Source organism: Nycticebus coucang, chromosome 8, assembly GCF_027406575.1.
Source record: "Nycticebus coucang isolate mNycCou1 chromosome 8, mNycCou1.pri, whole genome shotgun sequence".
Lineage (NCBI taxonomy): Eukaryota > Metazoa > Chordata > Mammalia > Primates > Lorisidae > Nycticebus > Nycticebus coucang.
Window position 1 is genome coordinate 136480829 of NC_069787.1, and position 17724 is coordinate 136498552.

Genomic DNA, 17724 nt, shown 5'->3' on the forward strand with positions numbered 1-17724 from the left:
GAGCCTTCAAAGTTCGCCTCCCATCATTCACAAGAATTTCACACTTGAGAAACTGATCTTCCTATGATAAACTGTTCCAGGGACAAGCCCCAAGTGATATCCAGGGCTTTTAGAAGAAAACCCTCCCCACTTTGAATATAGTCTCCCAAACCCCCTCATGGGATGCCACACTTTGTGTTTGTTCTATTACTTTTTTTTCTTTTTTCCATTTTTCAAATTTTAATTTTAACATAATTTTTTAACTTACAATAAGTTAGAAAAGTAGTTCAGAAAATTTCAGAGTGCCTTTCACATAGTTTCCCCAAATATTAATGTTTTTTATGCCACAGTAAAATGGTCAAAATCAGAAGGCTAACATTGATAAAATACTATTATCTGACTCTATGGTCCTGAGGGTCACTGACTGTCCCTCTGATGTCCTTTTTCTGGTCAAGGATCCAGTCAGGCTCACATGTCAGATTTGCTGTCTTGTTTGTGTGTGCTGAACTGCAGCAGGGTCATGGTCTGTCTTTGTCTTCATGACCAGGATACATTTGACACTGCTGCCAAGGCCTTCTTGCAGTGCCCCTCATTATGAGTCTGTCTGGTGGTCATAGAGTTCAGGTTATACACTTTTAGTAAGAATGCCATAGAAGTAATTTTGTTTCTTTCTGAGTACACTTTGTCAGGAGCCACATGGTAACAATTTGTCATGGTGCCTGTGAGGGTGGTTTTGATTACTTTCTGTATTTTCTCATACTCTGGATATTTTATCTGAAAATATGGTAATAATAGTACCTGCCTCACAAGGTTGTTGTGAGGAGTAAGTGAATGACAAGACATATAAAGCATAATCCTAGGACGTAGGAGAACTTAATATATCATCATCATTTCTTTTCTTTTAAATTATATCAAATAATTAGGAAACTAAGTAAAAATGGGAGCTGCTGATGGGGCTGAATCTGGGGCGTCTGAGACACACGTTCAGCCTTTGCTCTTGCTGAGGTTGGGGGGTTGTACCCAGCCTGGAAGGACATGGCTCTTGCTGTCCCTCTACAAGGCAGCAAATGTGACCTATGTGTCATTTGAGTGTTCAGCTGCTGTGCCCTCAGTGGCAGGGACATGTCTATTTAGCCCTGGGTTTGGCCTATAAGATGTCAGGTGACCTTTTCAAGAGCATAGGATTTAATAGACTTTGAAGTGAAGTTACTAGATGTTATATTTTTTCCCGGGTAAAACACACAATTAATGTATAAATCTGGGTTTTACAAGTGACATCTGCATAGAGTGTTTGTTTAACTAACTGTAGGTGATTGACTTGTAGGCATGCCATAGTATATTTCTATTAGTCTGTGAATAGGCAGTCTAATGAATTATTTACTGAGCTAATACATGGTGCTGCTTTTCATTTTTTTTTTAAATAACATTCTCTATTGGAAGTCATGGCCTTGCTTAGTCAATTAACCTTCTGTCCAGATCTCCTCTCTTGAGGAATAAAGATCAAAATCCAGAGCAATGCTCTGGGGTGCAGAGGAAGGGATCATGCTCTCTCAAGACCTCAGTCCCCATCAACTGTGATTGTCAAGTCTACGTAGAGCCTCATCCCAGACTGATTGTAGGGAGGCTGATGCACAGACACCCTGTCACTGTGCTCTTCTAGAAAAGAGTAAAATGTCTGTGGGTCAGGGAAAGAGAGAGGGAGCACAGGCCTCTCCTCCTGCCAGAGTCCAGCGTCACACCCTGAAGTTGATTGAGGGCTCTGAGGAAGAATGACAGCAGAACTGTGGAGCTAGACATCGTCACACCATCTTCCCTTCTCTGCTCCCTGTTCCCAAATCCTGCCCTGGTATATTTTGCAGTTATTGTTGATAGCAATTGCTGATAGATGGGTCAAGGGATATGAATGAAAGAGAAAAGTCAATTGTAACTTCAGATTTTTCCTGAACAATGTGGCAGGTGCAGGTGTCATTGACTGAGGCGTGGAGCGGAGAGATGGGAGCAAGTTGGGTCTAAGAGTTTGGTTTTGGGCACATAGTGTCTGAGATGCCTGTCAGACAGCCCAGGAGATCTGTTAGGGAAGTCTGAATGAGTAGGCCTGGGAGGTAGGGAAGAGTGTCATGAAAGAACAAGGGATTTTATGTGGTACATTTGAGTCACAATCTTATTATAAAACTTTGACAATATATTTAGCCTCTCTGGGTTCCACTTTATGTACTTATAGATCACAAATTACTCATATTTTGGTTACCTATTGCTATGTAATAAACCACTCCATCTGTTGTTTTGGGATTTTGTGATGTGGGCTACTCTTACTGGAGTTAGATGGTATCTCAGAGTAGTTTTGGTTTGCTTTCTCTGATGATTAAAGATGATGAGCATTTTTTTCATGTGTCTGTAGGCCATATGCCTGTCTTCTTCAGAGAAGCTTCTGTTCATGTCTCTTGCCCACAATGAAATGGGATCACTTGTTTTTTTGCTTAGAAATAAGTTTGAGTTCTCTGTGGAATCTGGACCTTTATTAGACCTTTGTCAGAAGTATAACTTGCAAAACTCCTCTCCCATTCTGAGGGCTGTCTATTTGCTTTACTTAGTGTGTTCTTGGCAGTGAAGAAGCTTTTTAATTTGATCAGATCCCAGTAATGTATTTTTGATGTTGCTTCAATTGCCTGGGGTGTCTTCCTCATGAAGTATTCTGCCAGGCCAATTTTTTCAAGCATTTCCCCTGCACTCTCTCTAAGAATATTTATAGTTTCATGTCTTAAGTTTAAGTCCTTTAACCAGTAAGAGTCAATTTTTGTTAGAGGAGAAAGGTGTGGGTCCAGTTTCAGTCTTCTACAAGTTGCCAGCCAATTCATCCAGCACCATTTATTGAAAAAGGAATCTTTCCCCCAGTTTATATTTTTAATAGGCTTATCAAAAATCAAATGACGGTAAGTGTCTGGACTCACCTCTTGGTCTTCAATTCTGTTCCATACACCTACCTCTATGTTTTTGTGCCAGTACCATGCTGTTTTGATCACTATCGATTTATAGTATAGTCTAAAGTCTGGAAGCTTGATTCCTCCCAATTTGTTTTTATTTCTGAGTAATGTCATAGCTATTCAAGGTTTTTTTTCTGTTTCCATATAAAACAAAGTACTAATTTTTCCAGTCTCTAAAATATGACAGAGGTGCTTTAATAGGGATCGCGTTAAATCTGTAGATTGCTTTAGGTAGTACAGACATTTTAACAATGTTTATTCTTCCCAGCCATGAGCGTGGTATATTTTTCCATTTGTTAACATCTGCAGCTATTTCTTTTCTCAGAGTTTCATAGTTCTCTTTACAGAGATCTTTCATGTTCTTAGTTAGATACACTCCCAGATATTTCATCTTCTTTGGGACTATTGTAAAGGGAATAGAGTCCTTGATTGTTTTTTCCCCTTGACTATTGTTGGTGTATATAAAGGTACAGATTTATGAGTGTTAATTTTGTATCCTGAGATGTTACTATATTCCTTGATCACTTCTAGGAGTTTTGAAGTTGATTCTCTGGGGTTTTCCAGATATATAATCATATCGTCTGCAAAGAGTGACAGTTTAATCTCCTCTGGTCCTGTTTAGATCCCCTTGATTGTCTTCTCTTGCCTGATTGCGGTGGCTAAGACTTCCATTACAATGTTAAAAACCGGTGGAGACAGTGGGCATCCTTGCCTGGTTCCTGATCTGAGTGGAAATGATTTCAATTTTACTCCATTCACTATGATATTGGCTGTGGGTTTGCTGTAGATGGCTGCTATCAGTTTAAGAAATGTTCCTTCTATACCTATTTTCTTAAGTGTTCTGATCAAGAAAGGATGCTGGATATTGTCAAAAGCTTTTTCTGCATCCATTGAGAGAATTGTATGGTCTTTGTTTTTTAATTTGTTTATGTGATGTATTATATTTATGGATTTATGTATATTGAACCATACTTGGGACCCTGGGATGAAACCCAGCTGGTCGTGGTGTATAATTTGTTTGATGTGTTGTTGGATTCTGTTTGCCAGGAGCTTATTGAATATGTTTGCATCAATATTCATTAGAGATATTGGTCTATAATTTTCTTTTCTTGTTGGGTCTTTTCCTGGTTTGGGTATCAGGTTATATTTGCTTCATAGAATATGTTGGGAAGTATTCCTTCTTTTTTTTTTTTTTTTTTGTAGAGACAGAGTTTCACTTTATTGCCCTTGGTAGAGTGCCGTGGCGTCACACAGCTCACAGCAACCTCCAACTCCTGGGCTTAGGTGATTCTTCTGCCTCAGCCTCCCGAGTAGCTGGGACTACAGGCGCCCGCCACAACGCCCGGCTATTTTTTCGTTGCAGTTTGGCCGGGGCTGGGCTTGAACCCGCCACCCTCGGCACATGGGGCCGGCGCCCCACTCACTGAGCCACAGGCGCCACCCTCCTTCTTTTTTGATGTTTTGGAAAAGATTAAGTAATATGGGTACTAGTTCCTCTTTAAAGTTTTGGTAGAATTCTGATGTGAAGCCATCTGGTGCCAGGCTTTTCTTTTTGGGGAGATTTCTTATAGTTGATGCTATTTCAGAGCTTGTTATAGGCTTGTTCAACATTTCCACTTCTTTCTGGCTAAGTCTAGGAGGGTGGCATGTTTCCAAGTATTGGTCTATTTCCTCCAGATTTTCATACTTCTGAGAGTAGAGTTTTATGTAGTATTCATTAAGGATTTTTTGATTTTCTGAGGAGTCCGTTGTTATTTGGCCTTTATCATTTCTGACTGATCAAATTAGGGATTTTACTCTTCTACTTCTGGTTAGGTTAGCCAAAGGTTTATCTATTTTATTGACCTTTTCAAAAAAACCAACTCTTTGATTGGTTGATCTGTTGTATGATTCTTTTGTTTTCAATTTCATTTAGTTCAGCTCTAATTTTAGTTATTTATTTTCTTCTGCTGGGTTTAGGATTGGAAAGGTTTTCCTTTTCCTGTTGCTTGAGATGTCCCATTAAGTTATCAACTTCCTCTCTTTCCATTCTCTTGAGGAAGGCTTGCAACACTATAAATTTTCATTTTAGGACTGCCTTTGTGGTATCCCAGAGGTTCTGATAGTTCGTTTCTTCATTATTGTTTTGTTCCCCAAATTTGGTAATTTCCTTCTTAATCTCATCTATGACCCAGCTATCATTCAGCATGAGGTTATTTAGTTTCCATGTTTTTGTATGTGTGTGGAGATTCCTATTGTTACTGAGTTCAACTTTTATTCCGTGGTAGTCCAAGAAAATACAAGGAATGGTTTCTATTCTTTTAAATTTGTTGAGGTTAGACTTGTGACCTAAGATGTGATCAATTTTGAAGAATGATCCATGGGCTGATGAGAAGAATGTGTGTTCAGTTTTATTAGGATGAAATGTTTTGTAGATGTCTATTAGATGTAAATGTTGAATGGTTAAGTTTAGTTCTAAAATTTCTTCACTTAGCTTCTTTTTTGAAGATCTATCCAACACTGTCAGAAGAGTGTTAAAGTCTCCAACAATTATGGTGCCAGGGGAAATCAAGTTGCTCATGTCAGTTAGAGTTTCTCTTATAAATTGAGGCGCATTCTGGTTGGGTGCATAAATGTTGATAATTGAAATCTCATCATGTTGAGTGTTGCCCTTAACAAATAAGAAGTGACCATCATGATCTTTTCTTATTTAATTGGTTTAAAACCTATTGTATCTGCGAATAAAATTGCAACACCTGCTTTTTTCTGATTTCCATTTACCTGAATTATAGATGACCATCCCTTAACCCCGAGTCTATGTTTATCTTTTAAGGTAAGGTGAGATTCTTCAATACAGCAGATGTCTGGCCTGAGTTTTTGTATCCAGTCAGCCAACCTGTGACTTTTTAGAGGGCAATTTAGGCCATTCACATTAATTGAGAGTAATGTTAAGCCATTTAGAGTATTGGGTATTGAATTTTTTGAAAGTCCAGTGGACATTTTTAATCCTTTCACCACTATGGAAGTTGAAATTTGATCAAACATTTCTGAGTGAGTTACTATGGTGGTGGAGGATTGTGTTGTTCATTATGGAGGATAGGTCTGAGAATATCCTGAAGAGCTGGTTTAGTTATGGCAAATTTCTTCAACATGTGAATGTCATTAAAGTATTTAATTTCTCCATCATAGATAAAACTCAGTTTAACTGGATACAGGATCCTGGGTTAAAAGTTATTTTGTTTAAGGAGATTAAAGGTCAATGACCACCCTCTTCTGGCTTGAAAGGTTTCCACAGAGAGATCTGCAGTCATTCTAATGTTCTTCCCCTTGTATGTTATGGTTTTCTTATTTCTTACAGCTTGAAGAAATTTCTCCTTCATATTAACTTTAGTGAAGTTAATTATAATGTGTCTATGAGAATTTTTATTTGGATTGAGTCATGCCAGTGCTTTAAAACTGTCTGCTGTCTGAATTTCAGAATCTCTTGACATGTCTGGAAAGTTCTCTTTAATTATTTCATGAAGCAAAGCATCTGTATCCTTCACAGCAACCTCATCACTTTCACGTATTCCTATAAGGCAAATATTAGATCTCTTCGAATTATCCCAGAGCTGTCTGAGAGAATGATCCGGTTTTGTTATCCACTTTTTTTTCCTCTTTGAGCATTTGGGAGCATTCTAAAGCTTTGTCTTAAATGTCAGAGATTCTTTCTTCTGCCTTCTCCATTCTGTTACTGAGGGATTCTACTGTATTTTTTAGATCTTTGAGGGCTGCAAAATTTTGCTTCAATGTGTCAAAATCTTTGGTCATTTTGTCTTTAAATTCATTGAATTATTGAGACATCTTTTGAATTTCTGCTTTGAATTCTAATTCTATCATTTCCTCCATTCTGTTGATCTTATTTGCTATCCAAACTCTGAACTCAATTTCTGACATCTCAGCCATTTGTTTGTGAATGGGATTTTGTGCTGTGTCTGCTTTATCATTTCTTGGGGGAGTTGATCTACTCTGATTATTCATGTTGCCAGAGTTTTTCCACTGATTCCACCTTATGATTGTTTTTCACTGTAGGCTAGGTGTTCAGGTAAGGTAAATTTGGGTTGGAGTTTCCTGGAGTTGTGGTTAACCAGCCCTTCGTTAAGGATCTGGGACTGATTACTTTTTCCCCTTTAGCTTTGCAAAAAACCTGTACAGTATTACAGTCTGAGGCTGAGGACACCTTCTTGGTATGGTGAGATTAGCTGGCTCTATCTTGTATTCAGCTGGTTCTTGTCCGATCCTGGTGGAACAAGTCTTAGCTGTGTTTAAATACAAGCAATTAAGACACCCCACCCCTCATGGACAACAACTGAAAGGGGAAAATCAGCCCTTCCTATTACTACACAACCAGGGTACCACCTGAGAGGGTCCTTGGGTGATTGTCCCAGGTTAGGGGTTTTGAACCAATTGACCCAGTCAGTACAAACTCTCAAATGGGAGAGTTCAAAAGGTCTCCAGCAGCTAGATGGCAGAGACCTTCTGACTGCTCAGATTTGGCTCACTCTGGTGCTCTATGGAGTCACAAAGGCCCACCTGGTAGCACAGTTGGACCAGGGGGCTGAATTTCTTTCTCTACTTTGCTTCCTTTTTCATGCCTAGTCACTGGTGACCCCACCAAGCTGCAGTCCTGCTCCCTCCAATAAGCAGAAGTGCCAGGGCTTAGCGCCTGTCAAAGTCAAAGGAAGGTCAATGCCCCCGTGGCCCGGCCACTGCCCTCTGCTACCAGCCAGCTGGGGGAGCTGAGGCCTGCCTGCCTCGGGTGTTCAATAGCCACTGATGAGTGTTCCACTTGGGCTCAGTCTAATCCTGAGGGTACCAGGACAGCAAATGCTTTTCTCCCTCAGCCACCATGCCTTTGCTCCACTCTGTAGCACTGGTATCCCTATAGAGTGAGTTCTGGTGTCCTCTGGCAGTGCACAGAGTTGAGGAGGTGTCTCTCCAAGATTAGACCCTGGGAGGATCACTCTACTGTTGCTGGATCTTTGTGGAAGTGACCCTGTGCAGCTCCTCTGCCACTGCCAAAGCCACGGAGGTCTGGCTGTAGGAGCAGCTCCAGGAGTGTGGTGCACACAGACACAGCAGCAGGGCGGGGAATGCTGCACGTGACTCTGACAGTGTCTGGTGCCCAGTGACTTCAGCAAGGAGAGCACCACTTGGCTCATGGCTCGTGGCTTGGGCAGGGGCCTGACATGGAGGCAGGGTGAGCATGCAGCAGGCCTGGTGCAGAGGTAGGGAGTGTGCTAGGATTAGGGCTCTGGTCACACAGTGTGGCACAGAGACAGGGAGGGCACTGGGGCAGGGCGGAGGGCTCCAGCTGACTCCGGCTGGGCAGGGAGCGGGGCACTTGGTCAGGCAGACTGGGAGAAGGGGACACTGCTCATGAGCCTCCTCCCTCAGTCTCAGCAGGGGTTAGGGGTCCTGGTTTATCAGGTGAGGGGGAAGGCTGGACTGGAAGTTCAGAAAGGCAGGGAAAATGTTAGTTCAATTTTTCTGCCTGATAGGAGTGTTCAGAGTCACTGCAGTGTCCCTCTGGAGGAAGTAGTCCCCACTTCCTATAGCTCTCACCCGTGGGGTGAGACAAGAGGTCCTCAGTTCACTACTCGCCTGTAGAAAACCTGAAGATTGCTTTCTTGGATTCGCAGCTTGCCTCAGCAGAGGTGGCCTGCAGTTATCTCACTTCTCTTGGCTCAGCTCCCAGTCTTCAGCTTAATTGGGTACCTTCTGGACGTTATCCTTCCCTCTGGACAGGAGCTTCTGTCAGAGGCTGCTTCCAGTCGGCCATCTTGCCCCCTCTGATCCTGAGAACGTTCTTCAGATGCTTCCTGGTAAATACAAAGGATATAAAGTCTCCATCTTTCTTCATGGATGAATGTAAGAGTGGATGGCACACCTCCTGGGTGAAGGGCTCAACTATAATTTGGACTTAATACCCTTCTTATATTAACCGAATTTGGATAAATAATTCTTATACATATAAAAAAAGCAGCTGGGCTGCCAGTGCATGGGGCCACCTCTCTTCAGAAAGGCGCCACCTCAGGGCCTAGGCACATGCTTTAGCCATAGTCTTTCACTTATTCAGAAACAACACGAATCAGTGTGTCCTTTAGAAGAGACTCAGGGATGCAGAGGTGGGGTGGGTGTGTGTGTGTTTATCCCAGTCTGGGCACCAGAACCTTGACTATGATACTGATGTAAAGAATCTATAAATCCAGATGTCTTTATATCTCTACATAGCAATACTCAGAGGAGTTGTGAAATTTGGGACTTTTTATTTATTTATTTATTTTTTATTTTTTTGTTTTTGTAGAGACAGAGTCTCACTTTATGGCCCTCCGTAGAGTGCCGTGGCCTCACACAGCTCACAGCAACCTCCAACTCCTGGGCTCAAGCAATTCTCTTGCCTCAGCCTCCCGAGTAGCTGGGACCACAGGCGCCTGCCACAACGCCCGGCTATTTTTTGGTTGCAGTTTGGCCAGGGCTGGGCACCAGCCCGCCATCCTCGGTATATGGGGCCGGCGCCCCACCAACTGAGCCACAGGCGCCACCCGAAATTTGGGACTTCTTAAAGATGATAAAATGATTTTTGAGAATGATTATATTTAGACACAAATACATGTTATATTTATATGTGTGTGTGTGTCTATACATATTTTAGGCATACTAATGTACCGTGTAGGAGAGAGTTGTGTTATTTTTAAAGGTGAGACTGCTGAGCTGTTTTGGTGAGTCTTTCCTTTTGGCTTGCATTGGACAAGTTCTGTAGATTTCCTGTGGATTTCCTTGGGATTTCCCAAATCCCAAGCCTACCTGTACTGAAAAGTAATTTCTTTGGGGCCCTTAATTCATGGTCTTCCCAGCAATACTGTGCTTTGCACAATGTCCTCTTCTTTGTACTTGTGGGCCTGTGTCCCTGCTGTTGTGGTTCTGACTGATCTTAGGCACCCTGTGTGTATTTCTGCCCATGTGGCCATGGGAAAGATAATTTACTTTCTTTCCTTCCACTAGAAAAGGAAGTTCCCATTTGGAATCCAAACAGAGTGCTTCATTCACTGATAGAGGGGTGATTGTGTGAATGTAACTCTTGTAAAGGCCTTTCCTTCAAAGCCATGCAGGGGTGCACCTGTTAGATCACATTGCACACACTATCTTCTAGAAGGACACAAAACAGGAATAGATAAATTTAGAGTTTCAGAACTGACTTCTCCTTTGTTTCTGAATTTTTGGTGCACTTTCATAAAAAAACCCATAGTTTACTTTAATCCTGTGATTCGGGTAATTTATTATCTTCACTTAACTTATAGAAATGCATCATAAAATAATTTTCAAATTAAAAAATCACTGGTTTTGAAGACATATGTTTTCCTTCGTTTCAGAATTGTATGGTTTCTGTACCAATTTATGCATTTTCCTAAAGTGAAAGACCTTGGCCAATGTTTTACCTTGTTGTCATTCAAAAATATGTAGAAAGAACTCTATAAGTCAGGATAATCTACAAAGGCTGAGTTTCAATGATGCAATCAGTGTTATTCCTCACTCACACCATGTCCCAGTGGGGGTCAACGGGGAGATCTGGCTCTATAAACCCCTGAGGGCCCCAGGTAGGAAATAGGCAAATATGGCAAACTGTACACTGGCTTGTAAAGCTTCTGGCCAGAGGTGACATGTCACTTCACTCATATCTCACTGGCCAAAGGAAGTCGTCCTGCCAAGCCTAATGTCAGAGGGGAGAAGATGTCCAAACTTCTCATGTCCCCAGGAGAGATGAACCAGAATCTGAATGAATAGCCCTGAGGACTGGGGTAGCACTTAAGAGAGAATCAACCTCATCAGAAATCTAAGGTATTTAAATAAATAAAAAAAGAAAACAATATTCAGTGCTACATAAACAGCAATGATGTGGTCACTCTCTTATAGACTATGGAGTATTTCTGGAAAGCAATTTATAAATATGTATCTATATCAGCTTATTCTAGTGGGCAAAAACTACATGGCATTTGGACAATTTTCTCACAGGCATCTAGCTGGTAGTATGGTTGTAACCTGTATTCATGTGGTCACTGAAAGCTGGGAGCTTAATTTTCTATGACTGCAGGCCTCTAGCACTCTAATCAAAAGTAAGATAAGTCTTCATCAAAGATCAGAGATTTATCCTGTAGTCCATCTCCTACACTGTTAACAACATTGTGCTGGCAGGGCATGGTGGCTCGTTCCTGTAATCCCAGCACTCTGTGAAGCAGGAGGATTGCTTGAGGTCAGGTGTTAGAGATCAGCCTGAGCAACTGCAAGACCCCATCTCTACTAAAAACAGAAAAATCCAGCCCTGCATCTTGGAGGGTGTCTGTAGTCCCAGCTACTTGAGAGGCTGAGACAGGAGGATTGCTGAGGTTGCTGTTGGCTGTGATGTACTCTACCTAGGGCAACAAGAGCTAGATTCTGTCTCAAAAGAAAACATGTACTAGAATAAAAATTGTCTGAGTTGAAGTTTAGGTCTTCCACTTATCAGCTATGTGACCTCAGATAAGCCATTCAATATTTCTGGTGTCCTCATCTGTAAAATGAGTATAATGATACCTGACTTACCTATTGTGTGGCAATCTTGGATCCAAACAGTACTATAAAACCATACTTGTGGAGCACTTTGCCTTATTTGTACACAGTGCCTCTGTTTTTTTTTTTGCAGTTTTTGGCCAGGGCTGGGTTTGAACCTGCCACCTCTGGCATATGGGGCCGGCGCCCTACTCCTTTGAGTCACAGGCACCGCCCGCCTCTATATTTTTCATTTCATATTTAATCACGTGTGATCTCTAAATAACCCAGCAAGATAGGAAAGAGTAATGAATATCTCAATTTTACATATGTCTAAGATGTGACTCAGAGGCTTTGAGATCACACAGGGAATTTGTTGCAAAGAAGGACATCTAGTTCCCTGGCCAATAGGATATTATTGAGTGCTGTAATTCTCATAGGTTATTCCATGTGGCATGCTGTAACTCTCACCATCGTAATGGAGCAGGGCTGCACTCACACTGCCCATGTGCTTTGTGCTACAAGGGCAGACTTCAGTCATTGCAACAGAGATTGTGTGTCTGCAAAGCCAGAAATACGTTCCGTTCTGTATGGCTCTTTAAGAAAACAGGGCTTAAAAAAAAAAAAAGAAAACAGGGCTCCTGCTTTTAGTGGTTTTTACATGTAATACTCACTCAATCCTCCTCACAAACCTATGAAGCAAGTTATACTAACATCCCCATTTTGCATTTGAGGAAAGTCAGGCATAGAAAGTTAGAGTAACCAGATCAAAGTCAAGCTGTGCGTAAATAAAGGAGCTGAAGTTTGAATCCAGCAAGTCTGGGTCCTGACCTGATGATGTTCTTAATCCCTTTCATTCCTGGCTGCTCTTATTTCATTTAGACAACAAATGTTCCCTGAGCAGCTGTTAGCTGGCCAGGTGCCATTCTGTGAACTGGACATAGGGTGGGGCCAGCTCTCTGAGCTCACACTCCAACAGGCAGAGTGAGGATAAAACAATTAACAAGTAACCAAATAAATGTTTCAGAGACTGATGAAGGCTGTAGAAAAAAGCCAGAGTGACCAAGGACAGGGAAGGGGCTAAGAAGGGGAGTGGGAGAGAAGTCGCCAGAGACCACTGTGCATGGTGAGCATGGGGTGAGCCCTCCTGAGAGAGGACTCTGATTCTTTTTATTTTTTTACTAAGTCATATACACATAGAACATGAATACATTTATGTGTATGTGGCGTACAATGTGTTGATTTTTTTATACCATTTGGAGTGCTTACATCAAACTAATTAATATAGCTTTCACCTCATTTACTTGATTATTGTGTTAAGACATTTACGTTCTATACTTGATAGATTTGACTTATACCCTTGCAATATGCTCCATAGGTGTGGTCCCACCATTTACCCTCCCTCTATCAAACCTCCCCCCACTCCAATTCTCTCCTTCATCCTAGGCTATAGTTGTGACCTATCTTTCTTAAGAAAGTGTGAGTAAATATAAATAGGTTTCATAGAAGTACTGAGTACATTGGATACTTTTTCTTCCATTCTTGAGATACTTTACTTAGGAGAATATGTTCCAGGTCCATCCAAGTGAACATAAAAGAGGTAAAGTCTCCATATTTTTTTTAAGGCTGCATAGTATTCTATGGTATACATATACCACAAAAAGTGATGGTTGGTGCCATGAAGTACGTGGCAATGCCTTAACCGTATGCGTGTTGTCAGGCCCGAGGGCCTCTTCCATCCTTGTCAAGGGGAGTGCTAATCTTCTCTCCTTTCATACAACATGGGGGACTCTGATTCTTCATATTGCTTCTTTGCCTCCCTAGCCCTAGACATCACATGGGAACTCAAAACCCACCTGTGCACATAGGGTTGGCCTTCCTCCACATGCATTCCCGGTGGCCCTCTCCTGCCCCACTGTCTGGCTCTGTGCCATCGCAATCACATGCTCCTTCCTCCACACGAAGTCCCATGCCTCTGGCAGTCCTGGTGTCGGACTATGACTCCTAAAGACTCAGTCCACAGTCCTGCACAGACAGGGAGCTTAAGAATGATTCCTAAATAACATTTTAGAAGCACTTATCAGCTTTCGAAAATAGCCATGTATAGACTGAAATTTTAGTTGAAACTGCCTGTTTTCTCTGTGCTTCTGTGTGGGTGGGCAGCATCATCTCCACCTTGCTGCTCACCCTCCCCCCAAGGGTGGGGGTGGGGTGGACTCCAAACTTTGGGTATAAAAGGTGGGGAGGGAATAATCCAAGTCTCCATCGATAGTGTTCAAATAGCCAAATGCATTATGATTAATTAAAGGTTGGTTACAAATTGATACTGTAAACTTACATGAAACGAAGCTTTCCAGGAATGACTTAGGTAGAAGTCCATCTGCCTGCCAAACTAGTCCTTTCCAACATAAGCAACCCTGGAGCCCTTGTGATGTGGGATGGCAGGGATAATCAAATGCCTGACAAGAATGGATATGGGCATTTCTAGCCTCGGGATGTGGCTTGACCTTGTATGACCTTCGCAGTTGTCTAAGACTGTCACCTGTCCTCTGCAGCAACTGTAAGTCAGACCCACCTGGTTCCACTCAGCTGGAAGCTGGGTCTGTGCTGAGCTGCCAGCTGCCACCCTGCTGGTGCCCACATGCACCCTTGGGCCTTCCCATGCCTCCCACTTCCTCTTGCTTATCCTCTTTTTTTCCCTTCTTTACTCCCATTTTTGAACATGTCTTGTTGCCTTTAAGCTTTTCATTTAGGTTATGAAACTTTGTCTAGGAAATGCTGGAAATAAATCCTAGAGACTGGGAAAAAAAGTGTTATTTGAATGTGTATTAGGGTATTAGGGTTGTCATGACAAATGACCACAGATTGCATGGCTTAAAACAATAGAAATTTATTCTCTCATAGTTCTGGTGGCTAAAGTCTGAAATTAAGTTTCAGCAGAGCCTTGATTAACAGTTACCTGCCCAGTACCCACAAAGGATGATTATTCATATGTATATATGCATGTATACTATCCTTGTACAAATAAGTTTTCCTTGTTTCCTAAATTTTGCTTAGGAAATAGAGGAATAAAAAGGAAAAATTTTGCTTAGGAAATAGATGAATAAAAAGATGTCTTGAAGAAGATGTACAGAAATACCAGTTGTAATGGGAGATTACAGTCTGAAAGCCAAACGTTCTCTGCTGTCCAATTTCACATAATCTGTATGAATGCTGGATCATGAGGTCCAGCCTCTGTATATTTTTAAAAAGGAATATGTTTACTCCTTCCAAAACATAGTAAGGAAGACCTACTTTATCCAAGCAATATAGTTCATATTCATTCATATCATCCCCGTGTCTTTCATGCCCCATACTTTCTGGAATCATTCTCAGCGCCACACCCACCCAAAGAAAACCACCCGTAGCCCAAGAGGATGTTTTTGCCTTTTCTTCAATATTCTTTAACCCTTTCCTTCCAAATTCCTTACTATATAGATCAACTTAACTTCTTTTAATCATCCATTACTGGTCTTTTTTCTCACTGGTCTTCCCCATTATCAAATCACAAAAGCCTAAGAGAACCGTGTGGCTGAGAAATCTTTCTTGGAAAAGAAGAGATAGAGGGGAGGCAATTTTATTAAGGAAGTTACAGAATTTCTGTGAGGAAAGCAAGATGGATGAGACTAGGAATAGTTATGTTTTATTAACATTATTTTTTTATTCCAGACTAATACGGGTATACATACAATTAGGTTACATTGTTTGTGTTTGTAAGGTAACATCTGAGTTATTGTTGAGCCTTTCACCCACAAAGTATGCTGGATACCTTTACTGTGCCTGTTAAGTGGGAATTACTGAACCCCTCACACTTCTTGAATTTAATTGTGTTTTTGTCTCATATCGACCTATAATTGTTAATCGACTAGTTATGGCTTAGTATTGAGTACAAAGGATGCTTGTTTTTCCATTTTTGTGATACTTTACTTAGGGCAATGTTCTCCAAATCCATCCAGATCAATACAAGAGGTGTGAAGACTCCATCTTTTGAATAGTACCCCATGGTGTACATGTACCACAGTTTATGAATCCACTCATGGGTCGATGGGTTCTTGGGTTGTTTCCACTTCTTTGTGATTCTGAATTGAGTTGTATTATTAACTTTAATATACCTGACAGTCTTGATTATTCTGTCCCTACTTGGTATTATCTGATTTGTTTTTCTCAACCATGAGGGAGTTTTTATTGGCCCATAATGAAATGAGAAAAAATAAACTAGTAAAGTTTATTAAAAAATTATTGAAACAAATTCTAAAAACTGTCTTTTAGTTTGGGGGGATTATATTTTCATTAATAAAATCATACAGATACAAGATAGTATTAAAATGTTTTTATTTGGCAAGATAGAAATCTAGCAAACATATGTATGTTCATCATTTTAACAAAACTTTTTACTAGTCCATAAAATCCTAAAATGCAGGAACAATTAATTCACTGTTTGTTAAGAGGTTTTGTAAAAGGTCTTCATTTGAGGGAGAAGAGAAAGGAAAGATCAGTATCTTAAACCCTGACAAAATATTTCCAGAAGCTGTTTTCACTTTGCCATGCTCCCCAACCTGGAGTTTTGGACCTTTATGGACTTTCAGAGGTGCTACAGTGAGAGTTCTCAAACTATTGTCAATATTTCCAGTGTCTAGAGAAAAGTACCATTTGCCAAAAATTAGTTTATATAGATTATATAGTACATTTCTCTGCTTTTGTCTAAAAAAGCAAGGATTCAATATAGTAACAACAGTTATCTTATGCTGATCAGAAGCAATGTTTATTATGTATATGCTTATTAGGAAAAAATAAAAAGTTATCAATTAAAATGTTTTACTTGACGCAGTTTGGTAGTTTCTCAAAATGTTAAATATAGTTATCTACCATATGTAGCAAATCTGCTCCTGGGTATACACTCAGGTAAGATAACCTAAAACATACCATACCAAAAAATTTTTTAATGTGATAAATGCTTATTTTTATACTTTATCTTTTCAAATTGGACTCCAATAAAGTTCACACATTGCAATTAATTGGTATGTCTTTTAAATCTCTTATAACCTGGGCAGCGTCTGTGGTTCAAAGGGGTAGGGCGCTGGTCCCATATGCCAGAGGTGGTGGATTCAAACCCAGCCCCGGCCAAAAATTAAAAAAAAAAAATCTCTTATAACCTATAAATTCCTTCTTGTCTTTCCCTTTTGCTGTTTGAAGAACATATTTATTCTTTTTTTAAAGGCAATGCATATTTATTGTCTCATAGTTTTGTGAGTCAGGAGTTCAGGCAGGCACAGCTGAGCGGGTCCTTGGCTCTGGGCCTCACAAGGCTATAATCAAAGCTTCAACTGAGGCTATGTTCTCATCTGAAGGCTCTACTAGAAAAGAATCCATTTTCAAGCTCATTCAGGTTGTTGGCAGAATTTGTTTCCTTGCTATAAGACTGAGGGCCCTGGCTTCTTGCTAATTGCTAGCTGGAGGCTACCCTCAGCAAGTAGAAGCTGCTTCTAGCTTCTTGCCATGTATACCTCCCACCATGGCTGACTACATTCTCAAATCCAGCTCATATTTATTCTTTTTTTTTTTTTTTTTTTTTTTATTGTTGGGGATTCATTGAGGGTACAATAAGCCAGTTACACTGATTGCAATTGTTAGGTAAAGTCCCTCTTGCAATCATGTCTTGCCCCCATAAAGTGTGACACACACTAAGGCCCCACCCTCCTCCCTCCATCCCTCTTTCTGCTTCCCCCCCCCCATAAACTTAATTGTCATTAATTGTCCTCATATCAAGATTGAGTACATAGGATTCATGCTTCTCCATTCTTGTGATGCTTTACTAAGAATAATGTCTTCCACTTCCATCCAGGTTAATACGAAGGATGTAAAGTCTCCATTTCTTTTAATAGCTGAATAGTATTCCATGGTATACATATACCACAGCTTGTTAATCCATTCCTGGGTTGGTGGGCATTTAGGCTGTTTCCACATTTTGGCAATGGTAAATTGAGCTGCCATAAACAGTCTAGTACAAGTGTCCTTATGATAAAAGGATTTTTTTCCTTCTGGGTAGATGCCCAGTAATGGGATTGCAGGATCGAATGGGAGGTCTAGGTTGAGTGCTTTGAGGTTTCTCCATACTTCCTTCCAGAAAGGTTGTACTAGTTTGCAGTCCCACCAGCAGTGTAAAAGTGTTCCCTTCTCTCCA

General features: G+C 40.8%; 1 non-coding gene across 1 annotated transcript; it reads right to left on the reverse strand.

Moving 5' to 3' along the window:
• Nucleotides 1–13162: 13162 nt before the first annotated feature.
• Nucleotides 13163–13287, reverse strand: LOC128593064 (U6atac minor spliceosomal RNA). The gene has a single exon (XR_008382240.1). It is a non-coding gene; the product is annotated as a U6atac minor spliceosomal RNA (small nuclear RNA).
• Between the last annotated feature and the right edge of the window lie 4437 nt (nt 13288–17724).